The 13129-nt window shown below is 34.5% G+C and overlaps 1 protein-coding gene across 1 annotated transcript in view; it reads left to right on the top strand.

Moving 5' to 3' along the window:
• The window catches only part of sat2a.1 (spermidine/spermine N1-acetyltransferase family member 2a, tandem duplicate 1), a 32379-nt gene that overhangs the window by 4701 nt on the left and 14549 nt on the right, over positions 1–13129 (top strand). The gene's annotated exons all lie outside the window — the stretch shown is intronic.

A 13129-nucleotide genomic window follows, 5' to 3' on the forward strand; every position in this document is an offset into this window, starting at 1 on the left:
ACGTGCACAAATACATTCTTCTGCATGGTGGAGAGTCATGATGCTGATTCATAATTACAAATATGATTCAAATGCGACAGTGAGAGATGTACATAATTTATGCTTGTGGTATTTGATTTGGAAAGACTCCTAATATGCTTATAACAGTCGATGTACATTATTGTTAACTTATGTCTGTTTAGTGACGTTATAAATCACTTTTTCAAAGGGCTGTAAAATAAGACTGAGAGTTGGGGTTAAGAGATGTTGGATATTTTCATATGAAACACAGAGACATTTCATTAGTACTGGACTTTGTCTGCTGTAGCAGATTCAGAGACAGCTGCGTGCTGAATATTTATGTGTGACCTCTGACTGGTGCTAAATTTAGTTAAAGTGAGCGAGCCATAAACAGCATTATTAGATTAGTTGTGACAATTTATACAGCATCTCCCACGTAACACGCTTTGAGTTCACAACGTATCCACTGTATGTATGGAGTTTTAACATTAGGACAGCGTCAATCTAATTGCTAATATACTTCTTATTTATGAGTCTTCCTTTTTAATCAAACATGACAAATACCTTGCTAGATTTATCTGACTAAACAACACTTCACACGTGCAGAAACATAATATTCTAAGCATGAGCTTCTTGTTTATCTTTTTTATATATGGGATTGTATATTGCACTTCTAGTTTCAACTGTATTGCTTTTTATTCATTCAAAGCTCTCTTTCTTTTATATGCTTTGAAAACAAAAAACAAGTCAATAAAATTAATTCACGTTCAATGCCTTGTTTTCCTGTTAGATTAATGTTTTGTTTAATTTTTATTAGAATTTGAACCATTTACATTAATGTAACCTACAACGATTACTCAAATACATGTTTAAGGAATGATAAGAAAACATAAAGGACAAAAACGTTGTCAATGTAAATTAATATAAACCTCAGAGTTATTTTAGGGGTCGTTTACACGACACCATTTTCAACTAAAAATTTTGTTTCAATACATATAATTCAATAAATATATATCATTTTTTTTAATATGCGTTTTGGCCATTAATTTACACAACAACGGCTTTTTTGGGGCCTTTTGAAAATGATATTATTATAGGGAGTTTGTGAAAACGGTGACATCATGTGCATGTGTATCACGTGTTCAGTCTGTAGGCGAGTAGTTTCTTAAAAAACACAAAGGAAAATCTTTTCCGTTTATAGTACATTGATGTCATTCTGTTAAAATCTGGTCAATCAACTTGAATTACACTGTGAAACAATCAGGCAAATAATAGGCCTCAATTTTGTGTTCTTGTTTTTTTCTTAAGAAAATTTCTTCAAATGTGCATAGCAGTGCTAACACAGCACTCGCACTATCCAAAATAATCCCCTCAATGTTCTTCCTTGTTGGCGTGAGTAGGTGTGTGTGCACACTGTCCATGAGTGCCTCTACTCATAGTCTTCTGGATGTGTAAATAACACATGTACTAGAAAATGTGCATGTTTGTTTTGGCTGCAAACACACCCTGAAGAGCAGCTATTTCTGCTCAGGAATACTGGAGGTCAGTTTAGTGTGGACAAGACGAGTCCATGATAAAATAAGGTTGTACCTATAGCAGATGTAGTTTAGGTGAGGAAAAATCAAACATTTCTGAATGGCTCACTCACTCACTGAAGCGGTTAATGTCTAACAAAATATGAAGTCTTGCGCTGGACGGCCCAGCACGAGTCACTGTATGTCACATGACTAATGCGTCTGGACGCTGACGGCCAACGTTTATTTCCTCACTCGGATACGGCAGCGATGACCAACAGTTGTTCTTCTCCTAATATGGGAAAGAGGGACGTTAAGTCCTGTACACTGAATAACAGATTTCCCCCCTTTTCCTCACTCTTGAATTCTCTTGCGGCTCAGTTGCATCAGCTAGATCATGAGCTCATTTCCCTTTTTTATCTGATCTAGCGAATATATATATATATATATATATATATATATATATATATATATATATATATAAAACAAACAGAAGACAACTGGCTATTAAATAACTTGGTTAATTGTGCAATTCAACTGTAATACTGTCCAGCTAGTAGTGATTTTACATGAATGTCAGGGGTTTTCAATCGATTCTACAGTACTAATATTTATATGACCATTCTGGTGTGAGAGCTACATATTTTTATGTATAAAGACCATGTAAAATATTATGTAAAATATAAAGTTTCTTAGTTTTGTTTTGTTTCTGTTATGTTACTGGTTTTTATACTCCGTACTGTACTATTTGATGTAATATTCATTGTTTTATTAAAATCTTTTTTTATCTTTTTATTCAAAGTATTTATTTAGTATGATAATAAATTTTTAGATTTTATATTTCTATTTATTTTTTATTATATATATATATATAGGCCTATTTTATATATATATTATAAATAAATAAATAAAAAAAATATATATATAGCCTATATATATATATTTAGTTTAGAGAAAAACAGTGTAATAAATAAAATGTAAAAATGTATGTATATATATATATATATAAATATATATAAAAAAAAAATATATATATATAATATATATATTTATTTATATATATATATATATATATATATAAAAAAATATATATTTACATTTTTACATTTTATTTATTACACTGTTTTTCTCTAAACTTCTCCACGGACCAACATTTACCTCGAGGAGTCCCTGGATGCCAGTTTGAAAATATTATTTTATTATTATCATGTATTTTAATTAAATTGGCTCTTGATTTTTTTTATTCTTTTTTTATTGCTGTTTTAAGCATGTTTATTTAAGCATGTTTAATCAGGCCACATTTAAACTAATGAAAGCAGCCCAAAAAAGATACTATAGTAGCAGTAAAAGAATGTCATCACGTCACAGACTAAACAGGAAAGGAAGACGGTTTCCTGCCAGCACAAGATCAAGAGGAGAATGCATTATATAGTATAGGCTGCGAGCAGACCTTCAGATTGTGTTATTTTGGGTGTAGATTGTTATTTGTGCACTGTTTACATTTTGTTTGCACTGACTGTTAAATACAGCTAAATGTCTTTCACTGTTTGGATCAATCGCATTCAACATAAAGGTTCTTGCATCCTATGTGAAGAGTGACTGTGCCTCTGTTCTTCCATCTGGTGCTCTTTATGAGGTGTGTATAAAAGGACTTGGGCTACTGGTTGTGACGTCAGGGCCGTTATTTTTCCATGAATGCATGAGTTTTCTAAGCGCTGTAGTTAGAAGTGTTAATGTCAATTATATAATGGTTCTTGGCGCTGTACTGGTAGCTAATGAGCCTATATGCCTGGGCACCATGTGGCGTAAAGGAAAAAGTTGCGTTTGCTCTTTCATGTCGCCACACATTCAACATTTTCGTACATCTGTTGATCCCAGGTCCTCTTTACAGTCAGTGATGTCCTTGGCATTTCGGGCACAAACTGAGATGTTCAGTTTGTGAAACATAATATATATATTTATACACATAATATATATATATATATATATATATGTATCTCATAATATATATGAGATGTTCAGTTTGTAGTCCTAAAACCCAGAAGAGAATGAACTTTTTCCACTGTTTTTTTTTTTAAATCCTAACCATAACTTTCTGAAATTTACTATGGATTTATGAGGAAATGATAGGTCTGTGGTTAACATTACTTGAAGAGAATTTAATATTTTGTTTATTAATTACACCACAAGTTATACCACAAGTGTGTATTTTGAAGCTAGTTTTTGTTTTTTTTACATAAGTTGCACGTTAGTTCCTAAATACGGAGCTCCAAAGGGGACGTGGTGGTGGAAAAAAATATGAGATGGGAGGAAAAATAATAAGTCAATGTTTTTGCGTTTGCTCACAAAACTTTTGTGTTCTTTCCAAGTGAACGCAGTTTCTCGGGGAACACAACACATTTGCAAGAGATTTTTCTTCCCATCTAATTTTTTCTTCTTTTTCACCATGTCTCTTTAGGGGCTCCGTACTAAAGACTTCAACTATACACAAGAATATCGTATTTACGAGTTGAACGCACATGAATGCCACGACAAAGTCATAAATACTAGTGGGAAGCTCAGGATTTCATTTGAACCCTGATCTTTAGGAGTTAGGGGGCATGTCAGTGAGAAACATGGCAGAATACCATCATTTTAAAAGCAATTTAGCTATTTATATATAGGCTATATATATACTGGTCATGCCATATATATATATATATATATATATATATATATATATATATATATATATATATATATATATATATATATATATGGGTCATTCCAGAATTGCGGGTACATTTCAAGTAGAGAAAGAAAACAAAAAATAGGATTTTTTTTTTTTGTGTCACTTTTTTTTTTTCATAGAATGCACTTTAAATTCAACATTTTCTATATTAGCTGATCTTAAACTTGTAAGATTTAAAATATTAATACTGAACATCAATGTACTAACAGAAAAAGCCTGTCAACTCTGTTATAGACTAATCAAATATATACAGTTAACAAATAACAGAGTTGACATGTGCTTTAGCTCAAAATGCTAACCTTTCGCCATATAGGCCTAATCGTTTTTAAAAAAGTGACTGAGAGATTCACTGCAATATCACAATAACAGATTTGACAAATAATGAATCTACTATTGGTGTATCCTAAACATTTTGTACAAATTAATTAGAGAAAAATAATGACATGCCTCACTGCTTTCCAGAGTTACCCGCCAGAGGAAGTGACATCACTTGGTGCAAGTCACATGCTTCTTCTACAAATGCTATTAGTTATTTTTTAATAACTAATATAACAGAGGTAACAGAGTTGACCAGAAAGTAGGGAGTCTAGGGACAGACACAAAATCATTTTTTTATTAATTAAATCACAAATAATACAGAAAATATATATTATGCAATTGTTTATATAACTTAATAGAGTAAACTCAAAAAATATTAAAAAATTAGACTTAATTATTTCATGATAATTCAAGTTGAATGTATGCATCAGGAGGCAGAGACAGTCTTAATAGATGGAGTGGGAGTCTTTTTTAGTTAATATTTCTCATTAAAAATCATTCCTAAACATAAAGCATTATTTTTAGTGATAGTTTAATATAATTTGTGTTATTATTCAAAACTGATTCAAATAGGCTACGTTTTTTTTATATATATATTTTTTTATATAAGGTTTTTCTGGGAGTCTCGACATGTACGGTGTACCCCCAATTCTAGAATGACTCACACATATATATATAGCCTACATATATATATATATGCATGCTAAGTATAGGCTATAGCCTACACAATTTGTCATCATCCCATTTGCTCATCCAGTGGTGTATCTCTATATGTAGGCTAATATACTACAGAATATCATTGAGTTGAGTAGGCTATTAGAATAGAAAAATCTTAGAATAGGCTACCAGACAATATAGCAACATTTTCAGAAAAAAATGGGCTATATGTATTTCTGACGGAAACAGAAATGTCTATTTACTTAGCTTATATCAGAAACCCACGCGCGCTCATCCCGACTGGACAGAAGCGCGCGCAGTCATGCGGTCGGATCATTCACGACGTCATCATCTGAAGACCATGAGTCGCTGATGGAAAACGGCAGCTTTTCCCCTCGCTTGCGTTAGTCAGCCTCAGACAACGGTTCAGTCAGCAGCGCCCATTACTTCAACACTGACTGGACCTGTTTTGAGTGGCACGAGGCCAGTTTCTGAGAGCGAAATCGGAATATAACTGTTCAAATGAAAGCATCCCCACCCTGTCTAAGTAATGCATGAGCCAACGAATCTATATTTAGCAGCATATACAAACTCTGAAAATACAGTTTACACCCCTGAGTTGAACAGCGACTTTGTGGTGTGGGATGTGTGGTCCTATTGATTGCAGGCCTTAAATTTAATGAGCTAATACATAATAATGAATGAAAAAGCTCAAGGAAAGCTATTATCATATTATGAGCTGGTTATATGCAATATAACTCTGCATTTAGAATATGCTTGTAAAAGTCAATATGATTCACTTTGGGATATTTTATAGATATATTTATGTTGTTATATAGGCTAAACTGTTCAGTCACGTAATACATAGTCTATACTTTATTTACAGTATAGGGTAATAAATAACCTGAGAATGAAAGGCATTTGAGTTTACATGCATTACAGTTTCTGATAGTTGCATCAGATATAATGTATTTGAAATAATCAATAGGTCACCAAGTCTATCTTAATGAATGTTGGCCAACTGGTGTACATTTGGAAGACTTTTGTAAAAAAAAAAAAAAAAATGTTCTCCTTTCCTTATGTTTTGTTCAAGGTTATTCCAGCTTTATATTGGTTGAATATGTGTCATATTTGAATGATTCATGAAAGAATGTGTGAGGTAGAAATAGTTTGGTCACTACATCAGCACAAGTTAATCATTAAACCACAGTAAACAGTGATATTACACAGTACCACAGTAGTCGATTGTCGAGTTCACGCGCATAGGTTTAGTTACCTATGATCACGCGTGTGAACTCGACAATCGACTACTGTGGAGTTCGACCGAAAACAGGAACTAAATACAGGTCTGTGCGCTTGTTGAATTAACATCATTTTTGTTCATATCTTTCACATCTAATGCAGTCAGATTCACCGTGTTCACTCTGAAGGAATCACTCAACATGGCTGGGCACTTGTAATGACACATCAAGGATGATAAGAGAAATACAAGCAGGTTTAAAATTTGCCCCATTCAAGTCAATAGGGTGCACATTTTTTAAATAGGATAACACGGTGTGGCAACACCGATTTTTGTCGTTGTTCTCTGCATTGACAGCACTCCAAATTTACTAAAAATTGAGCTCAATGTTAAAATTGACCGGAGTTCTCCTTTAAAGGCCCACTGAAGTGCCTCGAAACACGCAGCATTATTGAGTGTGTTGACGTAATTTCCACTGAAACAGGAAGAGAGGGCGGGACATATCAAACAACTTCACCCCTTTAAAAAAACATAGCCATTATAGTGTTTAGTTTATATCACAGCTCGACCACAGCTAATGAGCTCAGTAAAGCAGACGTTTCCTCCTAATCTCCTCCATATGGCTTTAAAATGTAGCATTCTGTGCAGAATTCAAATGGGTCCGATATGGTTTTGTGGCACGTATGATCCGCTCTGCGCTATCGTGTCTCTGGACCGGATCTGTGGCGGTTCACGTGACATTAACGAGAAACCAGACTCCCTATATTACGGCCTATATGTGCCATTCACCATATAGAAAATAGTAAATGTGTGAACAAGTGACAGAATTTAGCCACAGCTTCAGCGTCTATTTATAATGTAGGGGGCGGAGATTCAGGTTCTAGAGAGCATTTGATTGGACAGAAAATCTGATGAGAATCTGAAGTGCAGAGTGATGCCATACAAATCATTGATTTTGAGAATGAGAGACTTAAGTTTTGAATGCTTATATCTTCTTAAAGCGAATTCTGTCATTATTTTGGAGCACACTCGCTTATAGATAACAGTTGGCTAAGGATATCATACTAAAAGTGGGGACTTTAAATCAGCTGTCATGAGTCAGCTTTGGCTCCAATGTTTCTGTGGAACAATCCTTCAAGCAACCCAGCTAGAATTTTTTTGTTCTAAAACTGTTCTGAGAACATTATCTTGAAATGTTATAATAATGTTTTCAGCGGGTAGTTTTATTTTAGTTCCCAGAATGTTCTTGTAAAAGGTAGGAAAACATTCTCTAAAAACATTCTAAAAATGTTTAATGATAACATTGTTGGAACATTATTCCCTAATGTTCTTATAACATTTTTAGCGGGTAGTTTTATTTAAGTTCCCAGAATGTTCTCCTAAAAGGTAGGAAAACATTCTTAAAAAACATTATAAAAATGTTTAATGATAACATTGTTGGAACATTATTCCCTAATGTTCTTATAACATTTTTAGCGGGTAGTTTTATTTAAGTTCCCAGAATGTTCTCCTAAAAGGTAGGAAAACATTCTTTAAAAACATTATAAAAATGTTTAATGATAACATTGTTGGAACATTATTCCCTAATGTTCTTATAACATTTTTAGCGGGTAGTTTTATTTAAGTTCCCAGAATGTTCTTGTAAAAGGTAGGAAAACATTCTCTAAAAACATTCTAAAAATGTTTAATGATAACATTGTTGGAACATTATTCCCTAATGTTCTTATAACATTTTTAGCGGGTAGTTTTATTTAAGTTCCCAGAATGTTCTCCTAAAAGGTAGGAAAACATTCTTTAAAAACATTATAAAAATGTTTAATGATAACATTGTTGGAACATTATTCCCTAATGTTCTTATAACATTTTTAGCGGGTAGTTTTATTTAAGTTCCCAGAATGTTCTCCTAAAAGGTAGGATAACATTCTCTAAGAACACCCTAAAAATGTTTAATGATAACATTGTTGGAACATTATTCCCTAATGTTCTTATAACATTTTCATTGAGTAGTTTTATTAAAGTTTCCAGAATGTTCTCCTAAAAGGTGGGATAACATTCTCTAAGAACACCATAAAAATGTTTTGTGATGACCTTCTATAAAGGTTTAATCATAACATTTTTAGAACATTATCCCTTTACATTCTCATAAAGTTTTTAGCAGGAAGTTTTATTTTTATTCTTAGAATGTTCTTCTAAAAGTTAGGATAACATTCTCTAAAAATACTCCTAAAAATACTACTTAACATTCTTGTAAAGTTTTTAGTGGGAAGTTTTACTTTTGTTCCCAAAATGTTCTCTTAAACATAAAAAATGCTTAGCAATAACATTGTTAAAACATACAATTTTATTAATCTCAAAAATAAAACACAAAAATCTAACAGGTTTATGAATGGCATCCACATAAATTATTAGAAGTTCTGCGTACAGTAGATGCCCAACATTACATGAAGAACTCCGTAAAGTCCAATGTGCAATCACACGTCTTGACTGCTTGTTGCTCAGAGCGCTCATCATCAGTCTTTGCTGGTTCTTGCAGAAAAATAATAGAGTCATCTGCATTAATAGGTGTTCTACTGTTCTTCTCTTCTTGTTTTTCAGCTGCTCTCCCAGTTAGCAGAATTGAGCTCCTTTCTCTGTGTGCATGGTAGAGTTTTTCCTCATAGCCTATAAAAGATCATGCAACAGTGTAAACAGAAATAATACAAATACATATTACATATTAAGAACACAAGCAATATTGACTTTAATATTGACCGTTTTTTCATATTAAACTATGTTATTCCCTTAACTAAGACGAGTTGATACATACCTCTCTCGTCTCAGTGCGTGCACTTAATCGCTCTGGCGCGCCGCGACACTTCGATACCACAGTTCATTCAATAGGGGCCAAGCAGAGAAGCTACCAAACACCTCCACGTTTTCCCTATTTAAATACAGTTACTCGAGTAGTGTAATTCAACCTAGGACGGTGACGCAAAACAAAACGTTGCGCTTTTCTAAGCGTGTAAAGTGGATAACTATATTGTATGGCGGAATACCATAGCAAGTGCTTGGGAGCACTTCGACTTGGCGCAGTACACGCTTAGAAAAACGCAACGTTTTGTTTTGCGTCACTGTCCTAGGTCGAATTACACTACTCGAGTAACTGTATTTAAATAAGGAAAACGTGGAGGTGTTTGGTAGCTTCTCTGCTTGACCCCTATTGAATGAACTGTGGTATCGCACAATCTGCACGTTAAATGTGAGCTACTGTCTGTTCATATGAAAGCTTGTTTCCGGCATGGAATACAATTTTTTTTAAAGGTAATTGCGACTCACAATTCAAACTTTTTTTTCTCAGAAGTGCGAGATAAACTCACAATTGGCTGTTTGAAAGTCAGAATCACAGGATAAATTAGTAAAACCTGAGAAAAAAAAGCAATTCTGGCTTCTTTTTTTTTTGCTGTCTTTTCTCAGAATTGTGAGATATAAAGGTACAATTGCAAGTTATCAAGTCCAATAGGCCCTTATCTCATTTCCTGATTTTGGAACATTCAAAATCGCCAAGCAGTGCACTCACTTCCGGTGGTTACTTAGTTACACCTTTAGATGAAAAGTAGGTCAGTAAACTTAAATAAAATTGCGATATAGACCAGTGTCTGTCAATATTAAACCGCATAAAGACCCAGTGTTTCCTCTAGGATTTTTGCCAGCTGTGGTGGCAGGCCCATTTCCCCAGGGGGAGGGGGCGTCACCCATGCGTGATATTTCCATGGGCCACGCCCCCTTGCCCCAGGTGTTTAAACCTCCCCTAAGTATTATAATTAGGGATGGGTATCGATTCAGATGTTCCGATTCGATTTCAATTTGCAAGCTCTCAATTCGATTCAATTTCGATTCTCGATTCCACTCAATGAATATACTGTAGATTTAACACAAAACCTATATTTATAAAAAAGAACAGTGAACATAAGTTTACGAGTGGTTAATTAATAAAAAGAAATTAAGAGCCAGTATATTAAACTCTTATTATTTTAGGTACACTTGGGTACATTAAAACAGCATATATCAAATGCATACAATGAATAGACAGGATTTGATGCAAGATGAAAAATTGATTATTGAAAAAGTCAGAACAGTCTCATGCCTTGATCAAACAGGATCAGGTTATTTTATGTTTAAGATAAAACAAACATAAAATCTCACTGCATTAGAATAACATGGAGGCTGCAAGCCTATGAAGTGTAGGAAAACTAATACTGGCTTTTGGGTGATATATAAATAAATATGGGGGAAAAAAATCGATTCATAGCCTTTGAGAATCGATATTGAATTAACCACAATTTAAAAAACGATTAATCGAAAAATTGTTTTTCTAGTTATAATATGAAAGGTTCCAATTTACAGCGGCAATGCGATTATGCGCATCCCGTGCGCCGAATGATGCACTTGAAGCAACTCGAAGTCACAGCGTGCAGCGCTTCGCATTGAAAAGTGTTAGCAGAGTACACAGACAACACACGAAATACTGTTTCACAACTACCAGTCTCTCTGACTGGCACACTTTATTTAAAAGCACAAAGCGAAGAGATATTTGATGCTTACTGTATTATATCTATGCAACCGTTTATTTAGCCTTTTCTTTTAACAGTTTTAAATTTCAGTTACAGTGCGCATGAAGAACAATTCGAATTCAGAGTGCTCAGTGCTGTAATCTAACAGAACTAACGCAATAAACTCCAGTAACAGTAAGATAAAGTAATTTTATGCAAACCATAGACCTTTATCTACAAATAAAGTATAATAATGTGAACATTGATCTTGGAGAGTGTCATCGTGTTACTCGTAACCGAAGGTGACGCGATGTTTGAGTTCTGAATGGAGAATGACTGAGGAGAGATGAGTTTTCATTAACTTTAACTTAACGACTTCAATATTATTTTTTACCTCACATTATGCTATCGAATGACTTTAGAAGTCTTGGAATATAGTGCACGAAAACTTTATGGTGCTTTACAATGTTGTTTATGCCTTTAGTGGGGCTTAACAATAACACAATAGTATGCACAATATCGGAGCTCACTGAGAAGCTGCAGCCGTGGCGGGAGGATTTTTGGTGTGGCGGCCCACCACGGCAGAATGAATGTAGCGGAAACACTGAGACCATTTAAATAGGAATCGTGCATGTTCTGTGTCTCTGTGAATGAATGGCACAGACGCGCTGTTTCATTTACCACACACACACTGAGGCACGCATGACGCTTGCAATGTTTTTAGCCTATATGAGGACATTAATGCACTTCATCAATACAGCCGCTCTGAGAGTCACTTCAGCAGCATTTTAGCTTCATTTGAGAAAAACGATCATCATATCATAAAACACAGAGAGACTCAAAGGTCTACACGGCAATCCGTCAAAATAAAAGTTTGGTTTAACCTTTGAAGAAAGTTTTGCTTAAATCATCACATTTTAAATAATTGGTTATAGCAATTTAATTAAACCATTAAAATGGAATCAAGAAAACAAAACAAAAAATAACTTTTGGGAGATGCGAGAGCGAAGTAGTCCAGTGATAATTAAAAGACAGCCATGGTTAATGCAATTTGCAAAACTTGCAATTTGCCGTTTAGTTACTGTTGCTATGTCCAACAAGCCATGGCGCTCTCACGCCACACATCATGTTGTCATGCAATGAAAAATACATTGCGGATGTAATTTTTGTAAAAAAAGATTTTTTTGTAAAAATAGAATGTAAAAAATAAATACCTGTCAATCAAACTCCCTCGAAGGGTGAATTCTGAGGGGAGTAAAAAAGCCAGCTCACAATTCTGATATTTTCTTGCAATTGTATGTTCCTGCCTCACAATTCTGAGAAAAAAAAGAGAAAAAAACCCTGTAATTTTACTGATGGAAACAGACAGTAAAAAAGTGGACTTTAAAGATTTCTTATTCTGTAGCTCCCTGTGGGATTTTTTTGATAAGTCCATAAAAATGCATCCATCCATGATAAAAGCACTCCACACATCTCTGGTAGGTTAATCAAGGCGAAAGGTGAAGCGAAGTGATGCGTTCGTGTAAGAAACATATCCATATTTTAGGGCTGAAAACATAGTCCTACAAAGCTATTATTACAAGAGCATGTAATCAGAGCAGGTAATTTTACCATTGTTGCCAGCATGACTATACCAGCTCAGTAGGGCTATTTCACAGAAGACTACTACTGAGAAATTTCACGTTATTTGACTTTGCTTTTCCAGTGCGTGATCGGTACATGATTGGAGTGTTTGGGCCATTAACGACAGAGCAGAACGCGCAGCGCAAACACGGAGCAGAACATTGAGCAAAGAGCTCAATGTTGTGTGACACAACATTGTGTGTGTGTCAGTGCGACACACACACACGGAATGGAGAGCGCGGCGCGGAAAAGACCCGCTCATGAAAGCTGCGCGAGAATGAAACCTGATCTCCGAACACGGAGGGGCGAGATGGCATATTTTCAGCCTTTTCCGCAACAGGAAGTCATTAAAACGAGTGCTGCGTTAATTGCGTTATTTTTTTAAACGCGTTAAGCATCTAAAATTAACGCGTTCATTTCCCCAGCCCTACCATATAACTTTATCAACTTAAATAACTAGCTTCCGGCAGACAGCCATATGCAAGTCAAATTACGCCCAAAGAGTAACTCTTGTCAA

The sequence above is a fragment of the Phoxinus phoxinus genome (genome assembly GCF_949152265.1).
Source record: "Phoxinus phoxinus genome assembly, chromosome: 2".
In the NCBI taxonomy this organism is placed as follows: domain Eukaryota; kingdom Metazoa; phylum Chordata; class Actinopteri; order Cypriniformes; family Leuciscidae; genus Phoxinus; species Phoxinus phoxinus.